The sequence below is a fragment of the Tauraco erythrolophus genome, chromosome 5 (assembly GCF_009769465.1).
Source record: "Tauraco erythrolophus isolate bTauEry1 chromosome 5, bTauEry1.pri, whole genome shotgun sequence".
Taxonomy (NCBI): Eukaryota; Metazoa; Chordata; class Aves; order Musophagiformes; family Musophagidae; genus Tauraco; species Tauraco erythrolophus.
In genome coordinates this window covers 50,601,864-50,618,980 of record NC_141469.1, presented here as the reverse complement: position 1 = coordinate 50,618,980, position 17,117 = coordinate 50,601,864, and positions in this window count along the sequence as shown.

Here is a 17,117-nt window from a genome sequence, read left to right as displayed (position 1 = left end):
AAAATATCTTTCCACTCAGTCGTCGTTTGTATCGCTGCATCGAAGGTGCCTAGATGTGGACTAAGACTGCTTTGTGTTAGAAACTGTACAGACAGAGGATAAAAATGCTTCTTGTCCTGCTGCCAAATTTTTATCGAATAATAAAAATGAGTACAAGAAACGCCGATCAAAAAATAACCGAGCCCTTCAAAACAGGTGCACTATTACCGAAATTAAATCTCACACTGTCTACAAAGAAATCTCAGGCAAATGGGAAGAAATAAATCTCAAACATAATAGTAATCTCTTAATACGTGTCTTGGATAATGCTGTGTATTAATCCCATGAAATTAGCCTTGACACACTGTGTTCTGCGCACTTTTAACACCGTGATAAAGCAGGACATTTTTTAATAACCTAGAGGATCTTCTGAATTTTGAACCTATGGTATCAGTAGAACTTGCATGTCGCTGCAGCTGAGGAAAACGTACCTTGGGTTTTGTATAGCTGTTGATTTGCCAGGAAGATGAAAATGTGAATGTCTTTGTCAACAAGATCTTTTATTTCCTTTTTGGGGTGCGTAAGGGTGCGTAAGCAGAAATGGCAGATATGAAGCCAGGAGGATAATTTTTCCTGCCTGAGGTGTTGACTCTACCACTAGTTAGAAGTCTATTTTTTGTGGAATCTCATGTTTAAAAATGGTTGTGATATATTACAGTGTGGAAAATGCTATGCTTGAAACAGCATATGTGGAAACAAGGCAAGTTCAGAGGCAGAAGAGGGAGCGTGATTTGAATGGGAAGGGCGTTGGCCAAGGTGCAGACCAACTTGCTGTCAGTTATTTTTTGGACAGAAGTGGGAGATGTTCTCGCTGGTTTGCAGCAACTGCCGTGTGCAGCCATTGGCTTGGATATATTGGCTGAAATCCTGGCATTGGTGTTGAACAGGAGGCTGGGCAAGAATGTCACCTGGAGCTGAATTAAAAAAGAAAAGAATTTTAAAATACAAGCAAAGCTATAAAAAAATTTAATCCACAATAATCTTTCATTAACCTTTGTGCTTCTATGCAGTTTCTAAAGTAAGCCAACTTCTAAATTAAATGTAATTCAATTTTTTTTTACATTTTACTTTAAATTTTATTTTTTTAGCTAAAGAGTTAATCCAATCTGTCACAAATTTGTGAGTAGTTTCATTTGTCTGAAGCCCTGTGTTTCAGGAAGTAAAACATTCTGAAGCATTTATGCCATCTCTGCCTACATCAGCAGCTGAAGATGCCCAACCTGGAAGGTATGTTGACCTGCTTTAGAGTATAAGCAATTAGAGAGCAGGAAATAAATGCAAGTAGCTTCGGAAAATAGCCTCACAAGTCCACAGAGATACTATGGGTTTAAGCTGCTGAGAGAGAAATTCAGATTAGATACTGATGGGGCAAATAAAACCAATGGTGCTGAAGGCTGGCTAGCCTGGGGAGGCAGTGGCGGTCTCCCTGGAAAGGTCAGGCCAACATCTCCATGGCAGGGTCAGCTGCAGCTGGTGAATTCACTTTGGGGCGGTGCGGCGGGACTGGGTGACTCTGCAAACTTCCTCCCAGCCTCCAGTTACCCCATTCTCCAGTACCTTGCCCAAATGGATGGTCCTCTGCTGTGACGCCCGCCGGTATCGATAAAACTTCACGTCTCTCTGTGGCGTAACTGTCTGTGCGGGAACAGCTGCTGGGAGCACGTGGGGGATCAGGGGGATCTCGTTGAGCTGGAAACCTCAGGAGGAGTTCACAGCCCAGAACTGAAGTCTGTGGCCTGAGCCGCTTGTGAATTTTATTAAGCTGGCAGCATCTTGCGTACTGCCTGCCAGATAATGGGCTTTGGATGGAGCTGTTTAAGGTTGCATAGTCAGAGGAAGGAATAAAAAGCCTTCGGCCCTTTATTTCAGGGTGAAAGAATTAAAGAAAACAAAAAGTTTGGAATAAACATTCCATAAAGGGGCCACCTTTAGATCTCCTTACCTCTGCTCGGTCCATAATGATGTCAGAAAGCAAAAGTGCTATTAAATTTATTTTAATGTATTAAATATATAACATTTATTACCTATACACTTTAAACCATATAATTTCTAAATAAAATATTTGAAATGTGTATTTTACCCATATATTCATGGGTAGCCTAAACACTGGGTAATTATCAGTAGGACAGTCTTGCTGCTGAAGTTGATGCAAACTGAGACCATAAGAGTAGCTACCCAAAGAGGTATGTAAGATACCAGTGCTTGGCATTTCCACCCAGGTGTGAGCAGTACTGTACAGGAACGCCAGGCCCAGAAGGGAAGTCTCCCTCGAACCCCTCCAGGCAAGGAAGCCCCATGCAGGACAGGATTCTGGGATGGAGGGGGAAATAACGAAGTCGACACTTCTCATGGAAGTACAGAAACTCCTTCTTGCAAAGCATATTGCTTCAAACTGACATCAAGAAGGCCAAGGTAAAGCAAGTCCCAAAATGATAGGTGCTAGGCAACACCAGTTAGGGAGGGGGTTCTGTCCTTACCTATTCCCCAAACACCTTGTTAGTAAGTGCAAAGGTACAGGATCTTTACATTATCTTGCTCATACGCGACCAGAAAAGTAATACATTGAGATGATTAATTCATTTGCTTGAGATCATGCTGGAACTAGATGGAACTACCATGTGGCAAAGCTACACACTGGAGACAAGCGCACCGAGCTCCAGCAGGTACCTTACTCCTGAGGAGTAAGCATGCACAGTGTGATCCCTTCATCACAAAAAAAAAAATAATCTGTGTCTACAACTGCTAAACATCCACAGAATCAGTTTTCACTTGTAGTTTCTTGACGTACTTGAGCAGTATTGCTGAAACCCTCCGTAGGACGTGCCGTAAGCCATGAGCAACCACCTTCAGTCTCTACAGACAGGCATGAATTCCACTCCCAGAGAGGCTCTGCAGTGAGGACAACTTGCTGCGCTCCTCCAGCAAGCAGCAATAACCAAGCAGGGGATTTAATTGCAGGGACTTCTTTAAACCCTTGGATTCAGTGGCACAGCAAAGACATTCAAGCACTTTTGTCCCTTCAGGTGGGGAGGCTGCCTCGCAGCTCACGCCTGCTTCCTGTACCAGCAGTATGCTGGCACTCACCATTAGCATCTCATCCTTTTTTTTTTTTTTCTCAAATTTAAGAGATTTTTGGCAGTGATCTCAACCTTTACTAGATAAAAGTATTGGTCTTCCAAAAGGCTTGGTCTTCCCTCAGACTGGGGCTTTCCTGGCATAAATGCAGCTGTTAAATTCGTTCAGGCCGTTACTGACAACTTAGCGTAAATTCAGGCTGATGTGATGAATTGAAGCTGAACTAGACCAAACTTTGGACTGAGAAGTGCAGAGAAAGCAAGACCTCCCTCTAGTGTCTGGAGAGTCCTGGGAAGGAAGCAAAGAGAGTAAAAAAAGAAACCCCAGCACTACTTATAGAAGTAAAAAAGGCACAAAAGATAGTAAAAATAGAAGAGCTAAAAAGAGTGCGTAAATGGGCTATAAATGTAACCTACCTGTTGTTTCGAATTTTGAAATGAGGTTCCTGGTAGGCGGAGTTCAGTGATTTGCTTTGCTAATTGATGTTATTTGATTATCTTCATAACGAGGAAGCTGCAGAAAGAATCTGCTAATGAAAAAACTTGAGAGACTTTGAGGGGGAGGGCAGCACAGAAAAATGGTGTGGGTAAGGGATGGGAGAGGTGGGCTGTGCCGGGGCCCTGCAGAGGGAAGGGGGTTTGAGCCCCCTGACAAGAACCGCGTATTTTTTGTACTTCAGTTCTGCCATTGAGGCACTCGGCCCGGGGAACGACTCCTGAGCTGGCATGGCATCTCTGTCAAGGGAGGAAAACAAGGGTTAGAAATCAGTAGAGCCTGCTACGCAGTAGCAAGCTTTGAGCAGTAGGTTGCAAGGTGGTTTTGGAAAAGGAGTTTTCCGTTTCTTCTGCTGACAGCGGGCCATGGGGTAGGACGGCTGGCGCTGACGGCTGGAGGGGTGTGAGTGTCTGCAGACAGCCCTGGGCCAGTTTTCTTGTGGAGATAAATTGTAAAGGTGAGCAGCTCACCAGATGTCAATTAAATGCCTGTGTTCTGCTCAGGAGAAAGTGGCCTGAATTTGCCCACCCTGAACAGAGCCTTGTGTTACCGAAAGTTGCTTTACTGCTGAAGGAGAGGGCTGAGCTGCGCTTGGGTTCTTTACCAGGCCCACACCTTCAAGCACGGCCCTTTTAATATTCCCACAGCCTGTTGGTGTACCTGGACAACACCATTTGTGCTCAGTTGCACTGAGCCTGTGTGAACAGCAGCATAAATACAGTAAGTAAATCTTTGCTGATTTTTTTTTAAAAGGGAAAATTAAAGCCCCTCCACTCTGACATTTACAATAGACGTTATCTGTTCCCTGACATTTGGGCTCGTAAACTGAGGTCGACCAAATTTCAGTTCTTCGCTTACCCCACTGTATCAGACGAGATACGAACTGACGGGCCAGCCCTTTCTCTAAATAGCAGAGCACCTGCCCCTTGCTCCCAGCACACCAGTTATGAAGACTGGTACTTATTTCAGTGATGATGAACTGAGCCTCAAGAAAATAAGTCGGCTGTCCTCAAAAGTGTGTGGCAGAGCAGGGAACTGAAGGAGGGTCTCCTACAATGCAGTCTTGCACCATAATGAATTTTTTTTTTTTTTTTTGATCCCACAGACACTCAGGAGGGCTGCGCGTACTGAATCGACAGTGGTAGGTCCTCTCCAGCAACCTGGGAGGAGAGGTGCACGACGTTAGCAATGGCTGCTATGGCTTTGCAGCTGCACCCTCAGCAAAGGGTTTCGGAGTTGCAGCCGTGACCGTGCTGCATGTGCAGGCAGGGGCGTTGTGTGGCTCAGGAGCTGCCGGTTCCTGCCAGCAAGGCTGGGCATGAATGGAGGAGACTGCTCCAGGCTGCTTTCCTGAGGCTGAGTGACGGTGGTGATGCGGCGTTGCTGTCACTGACATCCAGGCATGGCTTTAAAAGGATGAGAATCAGGACGAGGTTTTCGTGGAGCTGCGCCGGAGCCGGACCGACCCGCTGCGGAGCGGCAGATCTCGGCACACACACGGGCTTTTCTCGAAAAGTCGGGAGACGCCGAGGGAGCGAAGAGACCGCCCCGCAGGAGCCGGCATCTCTCGCGGGAGACGCTGACGTGGCCCCGGCGTTGCCAGAGCAACGGCGATCCCTCCCGCCCCTATAAAAGACCCGCCCAGGGAGCAGGTCAGCCATGGTGACGACCCGGTGGAAGGCAAAGACCTCTGCACCCAGCAAGAGGGATGTGGGAGCGCAGAAAGACACGGCTGTCCAGGTCTCAGGCTGTAGAGAGTGCCTGAGCCTCTCCATGGTAAGGAGTGAGAACAGCTGTGTGAGGTGTGACCAGGTGGAAGATCTGCTTATCATGGTCACAGAGCTGTGGGAGGAAGTAGGAAGGTTGAGAAACATCAAGGAGCCTGAGAAAGATCGGTGGTGTCAGGCTCTGCCCAACCTGAAGCAAAAACAGAAACACCCAGAAAAGGCAACCCAAAACAAAGGGCATTCTGATTCCTCACCCCCCACGGCAGAAGGTAAGCTATAAATGGTAGAGCCACAAATGGAAAGAAGTCTGTGCTTGGGGCAACAGGCAACCCCTTTGCTCCTTGCCTACCTCAGCTCCCCAGGTGCCTCTGCACAACAGGTATGGGGCTCTGCGGGTGGAAGGCCCATCGATGGATGGTGTAGCTGAGGGACCATCTACACTGGAGGTGTCACCAGGGTCAGAGAGGACCACCCGTTGTATCAAGACTGCCTCCACAGGGAAGAAAAGAAAGGTAGTAGTTATAGGCGCCTCCCATCTGAAGGGGACGGAAGGTCCAATATGCTGGGCTGACCCTGCTGAGGGAAGTCTGCTGCCTCCCTGGAGCCCAGGTTAAAGACGTTGCTAGGAAACTTTCTAGCCTGGTATGACCTACGGGCTACTATCCTTTACTGCTCTTCCATGTGGGTGGAGATGAAACTGAAACATGGAGTCCACGGTCGATCAAGAGAGATTTCAGGACCCTGGGACAGCTGGTAAGAGGATCTGGGGCACAGGTTATCTTTTCTTCTATCCTTCCAGTTGCAAGCGGTGACACTGGAAGAAGCAGATGCATCCAGTCAATTAATATGTGGCTCCGTGGCTGGTGTTATCGCCACAGTTTTGGCTTTTTTGATAATGGGACAGGCCACATGACACCAGGCCTACTGGCACCAGATGGGACTTGCCTTTCTCAGAGGGGAACGAGGGTCTTAGCGCAACAGCTAGCAGGGCTCATTGACAGGGCTTTAAACTAGATTTGAAGGGGGAGGGGGGTAATATCAAGAATGATAAAGATATGCTGGAAGTACCTGAAGAACAGAAGAAGGGAATTCCAGCTGCTCCAGCCAGGAAGTCAGATTCATTTGGGGTCCAACTTAAATGCCTCTACGTTAATGCGTGCAGCATGGGAAATAAGCAAGAGGAGTTAGAAGTGTGTGCGCGCCTGTTGAGATATGATCTTATTGGCATCACGGAGACGTGGTGAGCTGAATCGTATGACTGGAGTGTCAGAATAGAAGGGTACAGGCTCTTTAGGAAGGACAGGCAGGGGAGAAGAGGAGGAGGAGTTGCCCTCTATGTCAAAGACCAGCTGGAGTGCATGGAGCTGCACCTGGGGATGGATGAGGTGCCAACTGAAAGCTTATGGGTTAGGATTAAAGGGAGAGCAGGGACAGGGGACGTAGTAGTGGGGGTCTGCTGCAGACCACCTGACCAGGAGGACTGAGTGGATGAGGCCCTCTACAGACAGATAGGAGCTGCCTTACGTTCACAAGCCCTGGTCCTCATGGGGGACTTCAACCATCCTGATATCTGTTGGAAGGACAACACAGCATGGCATAGGCAATCCAGGAGGTTCCTGGAATGCATGGATGATAACTTCCTTTTCCAAGTGGTAGAGCAACCAATGAGGAGAGGTGCTTTGCCGGACCTTGTTCTCACTGACAAAGAAGGGCTGGTGGGGAACATGACGCTCAAGAACAGCCTTGGCTGCAGTGATCATGAAATGGTGGAATTCAAGATTCTTAGGGAAGCAAGGAAGGTGCACAGCAAGCTCACTACCCTGGATTTCAGGAGAGCAGACTTTGGCCTCTTCAGGGATCTCCTCAGTAGAGTACAATGGGATAAAGCCCTGGAGGGAAGAGGGGCCCAAGAAAGCTGGTTAATATTCAAGGATCACCTCCTCCAAGCTCAGGAGCAGTGCATCCCAACAAAGAGAAAGTCAGGTAGGAACACCAGGAGGCCTGCATGGATGAACAAGGAGCTCCTGGACCAACTCAGACACAAAAAGGTGGCCTACAGAGGGTGGAAGCAAGGATAGGTAGCCTGGGAAGAATACAGAGCAATTGTCCAAGCAACCAGAGATCAGGTTAGGAAAGCCAAAGCCATGATAGAGTTAAATCTGGCCAGGGACTTCAAGGGCAACAAGAAAAACTATAGATACGTCAGTGATAAAAAGAGATCTAGGGAAAATGTAGGCCCTCTCTGGAAGGAAACGGGAGACCTGGCTACCCAGGATATGGAGAAGGCTGAGGTTCTCAATGATTTCTTTGCCTCAGTCTTGACTGGCAAGAGCTCCAGCTGCACAGCCCAAGTCACAGAAGGCAAAGGCAGGGACTGTGAGAATGAAGAACCGCCCACTGTAGGAGAAGGTCAGGTTTGAGACCATCTAAAGAACCTGAAGGTGCACAAGTCCATGGAACCTGATGAGGTGCATCCACGGGTCCTGAGGGAACTGGCAGATGAAGTCGCTAAGCCACTATGCATCATATTTCAGACGTCGTGGCAGTCTGGTGAAGTTCCCAATGACTGGAAAAGGGGAAACATAGCCCCCATCTTTAAAAAGGGGAAAAAAAGAAGACTCGGGGAACTACAGGCCAGTCAGTCTCACCTCTGTGCCTGGCAAGATCATGGAGCAGATCCTCCTGGCGACTATGCTAAGGCACATAGAAAATAAGGAGGTGATTGGTGACAGCCAACATGGCTTCACTAAGGGCAAATCCTGCCTGACTAATTTGGTGGCCTTCTATGATGAGGTTACAGCATTGCTGGATAGGGGAAGAGCAACTGACATCGTCTACCTGGACTTATCCAAAGCATTTGATACTGTCCCACACGACATCCTTGTCTCTAAACTGGAAAGACATGGATTTGATGGATGGACCACTCAGTGGATAAGGAATTGGCTGGATGGTCGCACTCAAAGAGTTGTGGTTAACAGTTCAATGTCCAAGTGGAGGCCAGTGACGAGTGGTGTTCCTCAGGGCTCAGTACTGGGGCCAGTGCTATTTAACATCTTTGTTGGTGACATGGACAGTGGCACCCTTGGCAAGTTTGCAGATGACACCAAGTTGTGTGGTGTTGTGGACACGTTGGAGGGAAGGGATGCCATCCAGAGGGACTTTGACAGGCTTGAAAGGTGGGCCTGTGAGAACCTCATGAAGTTCGGCAAGGTCCTGCACGTGGGTCGGGGCAATCCCAAGCACAAGTACAGGCTGGGCAGAGAATGTATTGAGAGCAGCCCTGAGGAAAAGGACTTGGGAGTGCTGGTGGATGAGAAGCTCAACATGAGCTGGCAATGTGTGCTGGCAGCCCAGAAAGCCAACCGTGTCCTGGGCTGCATCAAAAGAAGTGTGGCCAGCAGGTCGAGGGAAGTGATTCTGCCCCTCTACTCAGCTCTCATGAGACCCCACCTGGAATACTGTGTTCAGCTCTGGAGTCCCCAGCACAAGAAGGACATGGTGCTGCTGGAGTGAGTCCAGAGGAGGGCCACGAAGATGATCAGAGGGCTGGAGCACCTCTGCTATGAAGACAGGCTGAGAGAGTTGGGGCTGTTCAGCCTGGAGAAAAGGCGGCTCCGGGGTGATCTTATTGCAGCTTTCCAGTACCTAAAGGGGGCCTACAGGAAAGCTGGAGAGGGACTTTTTCCAAGGGCATGTAGTGATAGGACAAGGGACAATGGCTTTAAACTGAAAGAGGGGAGATTTAGATTGGATATAAGGAAGAAATTTTTCACTCTGAAGGTGGTGAGGCACTGGAACAGGTTGCCCAGAGAAGTTGTGGATGCCCCATCCCTGGAAGTGTTCAAGGCCAGGCTGGATGAGGCTTTGAGCAACCTAGTGTAGTGGAGGGTTTCCTTGCCCATGGCAGGGGGGCTGGAACTAGATGATCTCTGAGGTCCCTTCCAACCCTAACCATTCTATGATTCTAAGTCAGTTGAAGCAGCATTAACAGTGGTTTTATGTGTCTGCATTAGCCCAGTGACAAATGGATGAACAGAAACAATAGAACCTTGCCCTAGGCTTAGTGGTTGTGTGAGTAAATGTAGGGTAAATGGACAGTGGTGGAGCTGAGAAATTCAAGGTCACGACAGGAGCTGAGGCAGAGCATGAAGAGCAGAGAGTTTGCCTGCTTTCTCCCCACTCCCCTTTTCTTTGAGAGGGGACTCGGCAGCCTGTGCTTCAATATAATTTCATTTCTGAAGGACAGTGACGAAGATATATTTAAGATGTTACAAGATACTCCTGTCCTCTTGACCTTCATTAAGACAAAGAGCTGTGGTTGAAGAAAGATGATGTAGTGCTCCTTGAACTTGGCACGTACCTGGTTCAATCCGCCAGCAGTGCAGCTGGCCTTCCCCTCAGCCCTGAACAGGATGCAAACCAAACTCCTTGTAATCCAGAGCGTGGCCCAGCAGCCCTGTCCTGGTTTTGGCTGGGACAGAGTTAGTTTTTATCAACTAGAAGAGCTCTGGTTTTCAGTTTTAGTCTGGGATTTGTTATGAGAAGAACGTTGACAGTGCACTGATGTTTATAGTTGGCACTGAGACCTCAAGGACTTTTCAGCTTCTCATGTTTTTGCCAGTGTGCAGGAGCACAACAGGCTGGGGGGGCAGCGTGGCCGGGACAGAGGGTCCACAACTCCCCTTATGATTTGAACTTGGGCTTAGGATTGAGGGCCACATTGGCTGTTGAAGTATTCTGTATCATGCAATGTTGTGCCCAGTATATAGGTGAGGGTTGACTGAAAAGATGGGCCCTTGCTCTTTCAGGACTCTCACTTTCACTCTCTCGGAGTGCTCTCGCTCTCTCTTTTCAGGGCTCTCACTTGTCCAGGATTGCAGTGTTGGGACTTATCTGTTTTGGGATTGTTAGCTGGGATGGGACAGGTGTTGGTCACTGGGTGGTAAGCAATTACACTGTGCATCTCTTGCTTGTATGTATTTTTAGTATACATAGATGTATTCATATATTATTACTAAATTGTTTTTGTCTCTACCCACAAGTCTCCTTCCCTTTTCCTCTTTAATTCTCTTCCCCATCCCATGGGGGCAGAGGAGGGTGAGCGAGCAGCTGTGTGGCATTTAGTTGCCAGCTGGGCTAAACCAGGACAGTTGCTTTCTCCTGTCAGCATTTTGGCACCCATCTGAAGCCCAGAGAGAGAAGCAGCAGCTGTGAAATGATATGGTAGCATTATCCCTGCTGAACGAAAGGGAGGTGAATAAAGATCAGTCACGTAATGGCTTGTACAGATTTGTTTGCTGATAACAGCGAGGGAAACTAAAAACTTAAGAATTGAGACAAATATGGGAGACTGCTAGCAGCTAGTACAAGTGCAGTAGTGCTGGGGTTAGAGCAGGGGGCTCCTAGTCCAGCCCAGCAGCCCGTCTCTGTCCGTGGCCAAGGCGGGATGCCTGGGAGGAGCACAAGGCCGGGGAAAGCCCAGCGTGCCCGTCTCCCTGCCCACAGTCCCACCACCAGCATGTCACAACCCAGGCATTTCTTGTTCACTCATTCACCTGTGCAGCTTTAAGCAGCTAAGGCCGTGGGGAGTCCCAAGGCAAGTTATTGTTGACCTAATTCCCACATTTATAAGCACCTTTTCTTCCTGGGTGGGACAGAGGCAGGGAAAACCACAGGACACGAGTGTCCTTATTCATCTTTCTGTTACTATACAGAGAGTTTTCATGCAAAAAAATCCCCAAACCACAAGATGGACTGCTTTAATGTTTTTGAAGACGTGTAACCATCCTTACAAACTGGCTGAATTGCTCGACGAATGCTTTTCTTGAACGCAAAAAAGCAAACTTGCATGGAAACCAACACAGAATTGTACTACTTGACTAACTGAACCAGATGTTTTTAGCAAGAAAATAGCTATGTCAGAGCAAGAAATGCTGATGTCCTCAGAAACGAGCTATCATTCACATGAGAACTGATCCCTTTAATTTCAGTTTGATCAATGGACACAGCTCCAGGAAAACTTGACCACTACACTACGCTAAGGATCTCCCAAATTGACTTCGAAGTTGAGCTGGTGTCAGGCTTTTTGAGACCATGTGCTGGGTGGGGGGAGTAGTTTGTCTGACATCAAACCGAGCTGTTTGTACTAGCGAGGTTTTTAAACAGCCTCTCACAGCAGGGCCGTGAAAAGTCACAATTTGACCACAGTCTCAAAAAAATCTTGGCAAAGAGAATGGAAAAGAACAGAAGAATTCATAGTTTGTATGGTGTGTTGTGCAGCTGACCAAAAGTCAGGTACCGCTGGGGATGGACCACACAGTCATCTTCTCAGTAAGGCATGTACCCCTCATTCCCACTGTGCTTGGTTTTTGAGTCTCGCTTGCTGCAAGTAGCTGACAAGGGAAGTATGCTTTCAGGGACCAGTTAAAAGCAGCAAGGAGGGCTGAACACTCTGCGGGGAGAAGGCATCACAGGCCCTTCTCTTTTAAGCCTTACCTTTCATAGATTTCATAGATTTCATAGATTTCTAGGTTGGAAAAGACCTTAGAGATCATCGAGTCCAACCATCCCTAATACCCATTAAACCATATCCTCAAGTAGCTCATCCACCCTATTCTTAAACACATCCAGGGATGGGGACTCAACCACCTCCCTGGGCAGCTTATTCCAGTGGCTGACAACCCTTTCAGAGAAGAAATACTTCCTAACATCCAACCTGAATCTCCCCTGACTAAGCTTATGCCCATTTCCTCTTGTTCTATCACCCATCGCTAATGTAAAGAGCCCCTCCCCTACCTCCCCACCATCTTTTCTCAAGTATTTGTAGGCTGTAATCAGGTCTCCCCTCAGCCTCCTCTTCTCCAGGCTAAACAGCCCCAACTCCCTCAGCAGCTCCTCATAAGTTTTATTTTCCAGCCCCTTGACCAGTTTAGTTGCCCTTCTTTGGACTCGCTCCAGGAGCTCAATATCTCTCTTAAAGCGAGGGGCCCAAAACTGGACACAATATTCCAGGTGCGGCCTCACCAGTGCCGAGTACAGGGGCAGGATCACTTCCCTCCTCCTGCTGGTCACACTATTCTTGATACACGCCAGTATCCCATTGGCCTTTTTGGCCACCTGGGCACACTGCTGGCTCATATCAAGCTGGTAGTCAACCAACACCCCCAGGTCCTTCTCCGCCAGGCAGCTCTCCAGCCACTCCTCCCCGAGCCTATAGCGATGCTTGGGGTTTTTATACCCCAAGTGAAGGACCCTGCACTTGGCCTTATTAAAGCTCATGCCATTGGCCTCAGCCCAACGATCCAGTCTGTTCAAATCCCTCTGAAGGGCCTCCCTACCCTCGAGCAGATCAACACAGCCTCCCAGCTTGGTGTCATCCGCAAATTTACTGAGGGTACATTCAATCCCCTCATCCAGGTCATTGATAAAGATGTTAAACAGAACTGGACCCAGCACTGAGCCCTGGGGAACCCCACTGGTGACCAGCCTCCAGCCGGATTTAGCCCCATTTACCACCACTCTTTGGGCCCGGCCATCCAGCCAGTTTTTAACCCAAAGGAGGGTGTGCCTATCCAGGCCAGCAGTTACCAGTTTCTCCACCAGAACACTATGAGAAACTGTATCAAAGGCTTTACTGAGGTCCAGGAAAACTACATCCACAGCCCTTCCCTTGTCAACCAGGCGGGTCACCCTGTCATAGAAGGTGATCAGGTTTGATTGGCAAGACCTGCCTTTCATAAACCCATGTTGACTGGGCCTGATCACCCGGTTAACCTGTATGTGCTCATTAATAGCACTCAAGATAACCTGTTCCATGACTTTGCCCGTCACCGAGGTCAGACTGACAGGCCTGTAGTTCCCCGGATCCTCCTTCCGCCCTTTTTTGTAAATGGGGGTAACATCCGCCAGCCTCCCGTCCAGCGGAACTTCCCCAGTGAGCCAAGACTGCTCAAAGATAATGGACAGGGGTTTGGCAATGACATCCGCCAGCTCTCTCAGGACTCTCGGGTGGATACCATCAGGCCCCATAGACTTGTGGGCATCCAGCCGAAGGAGCAGATCCTTGACCCGTTCCTCTTGGATCACAGGAGCTTCGATCTGCTCTCCCTCCCTGCACTCAGACACCGAAGGCCAGCTCACCTGGGAACTGCTGACCTTATTATTAAAGACTGAGGCAAAGAAGGCATTAAGGACCTCAGCCTTGTCTTCATCCCTAGTGACTAACGTACCCCCTGAGTCCAGTAGGGGCTGGAGGTGATCTTTAGCCCTCCTTTTGTTATTAATATATTTATAGAAAGACTTTTTGTTGTCCCTTACGGAGCTGGCTAGTCTAAGTTCCAATTGGGCTTTTGCCTCCCTGATTATCTCCCTACATGCCCTAACTTCCTCCCTGTATTGATTCCTGGATGCCTGCCCATTCTTCCAAGACTTGTAGACATCCCTTTTTCTTTTGAGATGTTCCCAAATCTCCTTTGTTATCCAAGCTGGTTTTCTACCCCGGCGGCTCGACTTCCGGCACACAGGGACAGCTCGCTCCTGTGCCTCCAGAATTTCCTTTTTGAGTAGTAACCATCCCTCCTGCGCCCCCTTACCCTTGAGAGCTGTCTCCCATTGGACTTTGTTAACCAGACTTCTAAACAGCCCAAAGTCAGCTCTCCCAAAGTCCAGCTTGGCCGTTTTAGTGTTCCCCCTCCTAACTTCCCCTAGAATTGAGAATTCTATTATCTTGTGGTCACTAAGCCCCAGGCGTCCTCCAACCTTCACATCTCCCACAAGACCTTCTCTGTTCACAAACAGCAGGTCTAGGGGAGCTCCTTCTCTAGTCGGTTCACTAACCAGTTGTGAGAGGAAGTTGTCCTCCACACTCTGCAGGAACCGCCTAGACTGTTTCCTGACTGCCATGTTATACTTCCAACAGACATCAGGCAGGTTAAAGTCACCCATAAGGACAAGGGCTAGTGAGCACGAGACTTCCCCCAGTTGTTTAAAGAATAGCTCATCAGTCTCACTGTCCTGATAGGGTGGCCTGTAGCAGATACCCACTACAATATCCGCCTTCATAGGCCCCTCTTTGATTTTCACCCACAGACATTCTACTAGGTCATCCCCAACATTTAACTCTAAACAGTTTAGATCTTCCCTTACATACAGGGCAACCCCACCACCCCTTCTACCTCTTCTATCCCTCCTGAAGAGCTTGTAGCCATCCATGGTAGCACTCCAGTTATACGAGTCATCCCGCCATGTTTCAGTGATGGCAACTATGTCGTAGTTTCCCCGGATAGCAAGAGCTTCCAGTTCCTCTTGTTTATTGCCCATACTGCGTGCGTTCGTATAGAAGCACGTAAGTTGGGGTTTCGACCCCACAGCACCCCTAGGGGGGGAAGTTTTATTACCTGAGCTGTTATTTTTGGTATTCTCTTTAACCTCTAGGCAACTTGTGTGTTGCTCTTGACTACACATATCACCCCCTACTATCACTGAGGCAGCAGGCCGAAGGCACCTGCCTACACTCCTTTCTTCAGACAATGGAGGGCCGTCCTCGGCTGTTAGTCCTCTAAGTCTGACAATACCCCCCACCCCCTTCACATCTAGTTTAAAGCCCTGTTGATGATCCCAGCTAGTTCTGTAGCGAGCAGCCTTTTCCCCCGTGGAGACAAACCCGCCCCGTCCCTAGATAGAAGATCTGGCATTAAGGCCAGCCCGTGGTTAAAGAAGCCTAGGTTGTTTTCCTCACACCACTTTTGTAGCCAGTTATTTAAATCCTCGATCTTTGTTTTCCATCCTGTGTCATGTCCTGGAGTCGGTATGATAGAAGAGAATATTACTTGGGCCCCTGATCCCTTCAACATTCTTCCCAAAACCCTGAGATCTTTCTTAATAGTCCGGATGTTTCTTTTCCTAATGTCATAATACCTTTGTAAGGTATTAAAATGATTTTCCAAAAGAAAAAGGAGTTACATGATTACCTATGTTTATGTTGATGATAGGAGGCTCGGAGCTTACAACAGAAGTATCTTTTGTTGTTTAGTCTTCATCTTGTGAAAGACAGAATCTACTTTTGTGAGAGTGCCACACTGCATAGAGAATGTCAGGCTTTCCAGCTTTCAGAGCTAGTAATTTTTTAATTTTCTTTTTAATTCACTGGTTGTAACAGGCATGGAAGATGTGCCAAATCGAAAAAGCACTTTGCTGGTAAGGAATCATTTTAGCTACCTGTTGCTTTAAATTCTGCTGAAGATCTGCAAGTGAGCTTGATCGCTACAGTTATGTTTTGTGTCATGGAAGCACTTCCTGTAGTGGCAACAGAGTTTATTACTTAGTGTGGGGGGGCCAGCGAGGCACAGTGCAACTGTGTGAGATACCAGGGCTGAAAATACCATGATAAAACAATCCTGTGGAAAGTGAGTCTAATGGCATCTGCTCCTTTCAGTTCTTTAACTCTTTGAGCAGAGAGCATCTTCCTTACCATGAAGTTCTGTGTAAGACATGGATACTCCAGAGAGTGCCTGAATCCCAGCCTCATCTTCCTGAAACAAGGCTACTACAAACAGACTGCCTGTAGGTGTCAGCCTCGTACTAGAGGATGGCCAAAATACCCAAGTCAAGAGCAGGTTTGTGGTTTGTTTTTTACATCAAAGCTACCTCATATCACACCTGTTTTACTTAAAAAGTAAAAATTTAAAAACCCCCTTGTTTACTCCCATTCTTACAGATCAAGGAGAGCTAAAGACATATCACTGTCATGTTTGTTTCCCACATCTGTTTTCTTTCTCAGAAATATTTGTATTTAAAAATTGGTTTTAAATGATCAAAACTCTATGCTCTGCAGCCACCCCAAGACTTCAGCAGCATAAGCAACTTCACCCTTCTGCCTCTTCACTTGTTCATTGCTTATTTTTCTTCACCATTGCAATCAGACTCCTAGAGGGCAACGCAGTATGAATAAAACATGACCTGGCACTTCTAAACCAAATCTCAAGGTGCTATCATACCTTCTCTCAAAATAAGAGAACTTCAGAAACAATATTTCTATCTTTAGCCTTGTGATAATGATGGTGCTAATTATACACAGTCATTTAATATAGAAGAGCTCGTTACAGAAACCCACTAAAAGAGAAGCGGGAAAGGTGATGACTTGCCTGTGAGTTTGACACTGCTCTGTTTTCCTGAAGGGGTGCGGGGCAGGTGGTGCCTGACTGCTCAGCTAAAACGTGCTGAAGGGAGGGGGGGTGGATCGTGTTTCAGAAGCAGGAGGTGTGAGACCAGCTCTACGTCAGTCAGTCCGTCCGTCCGTCAGCTAACCCGGGGGAAACATGTTAATCTACTGGCTTAATTATAGAATCGGGGCCTACGCTGGGATAAACAATTCCGAGCGAGCCTCATGGGTTAACTTTTGTGAAACAGATTTAAGTGGCCTCCAGATAGAAGTAAGCCTAGCTTAACTTTATTAATAGCAAGGTAAAAAAGGATGGCATTCACGTTACTACTGGGTATGCTGCTTTGTAGCAAAATGCAGCCTGTAGGAAGTTACCAAATTCAAAACAAACTTGCTTGTATGTGAGCCAAAAGATCGAGGCATTCATATATAAGCTAGATAAAACGTGTACTCAACAATTCAAAGAAGGCTTACTACGTTGCTCTATTTTCTGCATAAATTCGAGAAATTTCAAAATGAAAAACTCGTTTCACGTGGTGGTTTGCGGTGAGCACAAACCCTGTAAAAATGAAAGGCAGATTGTGTACTTAGACTTGGACAAACAAATGAGACTGGATGAAAAT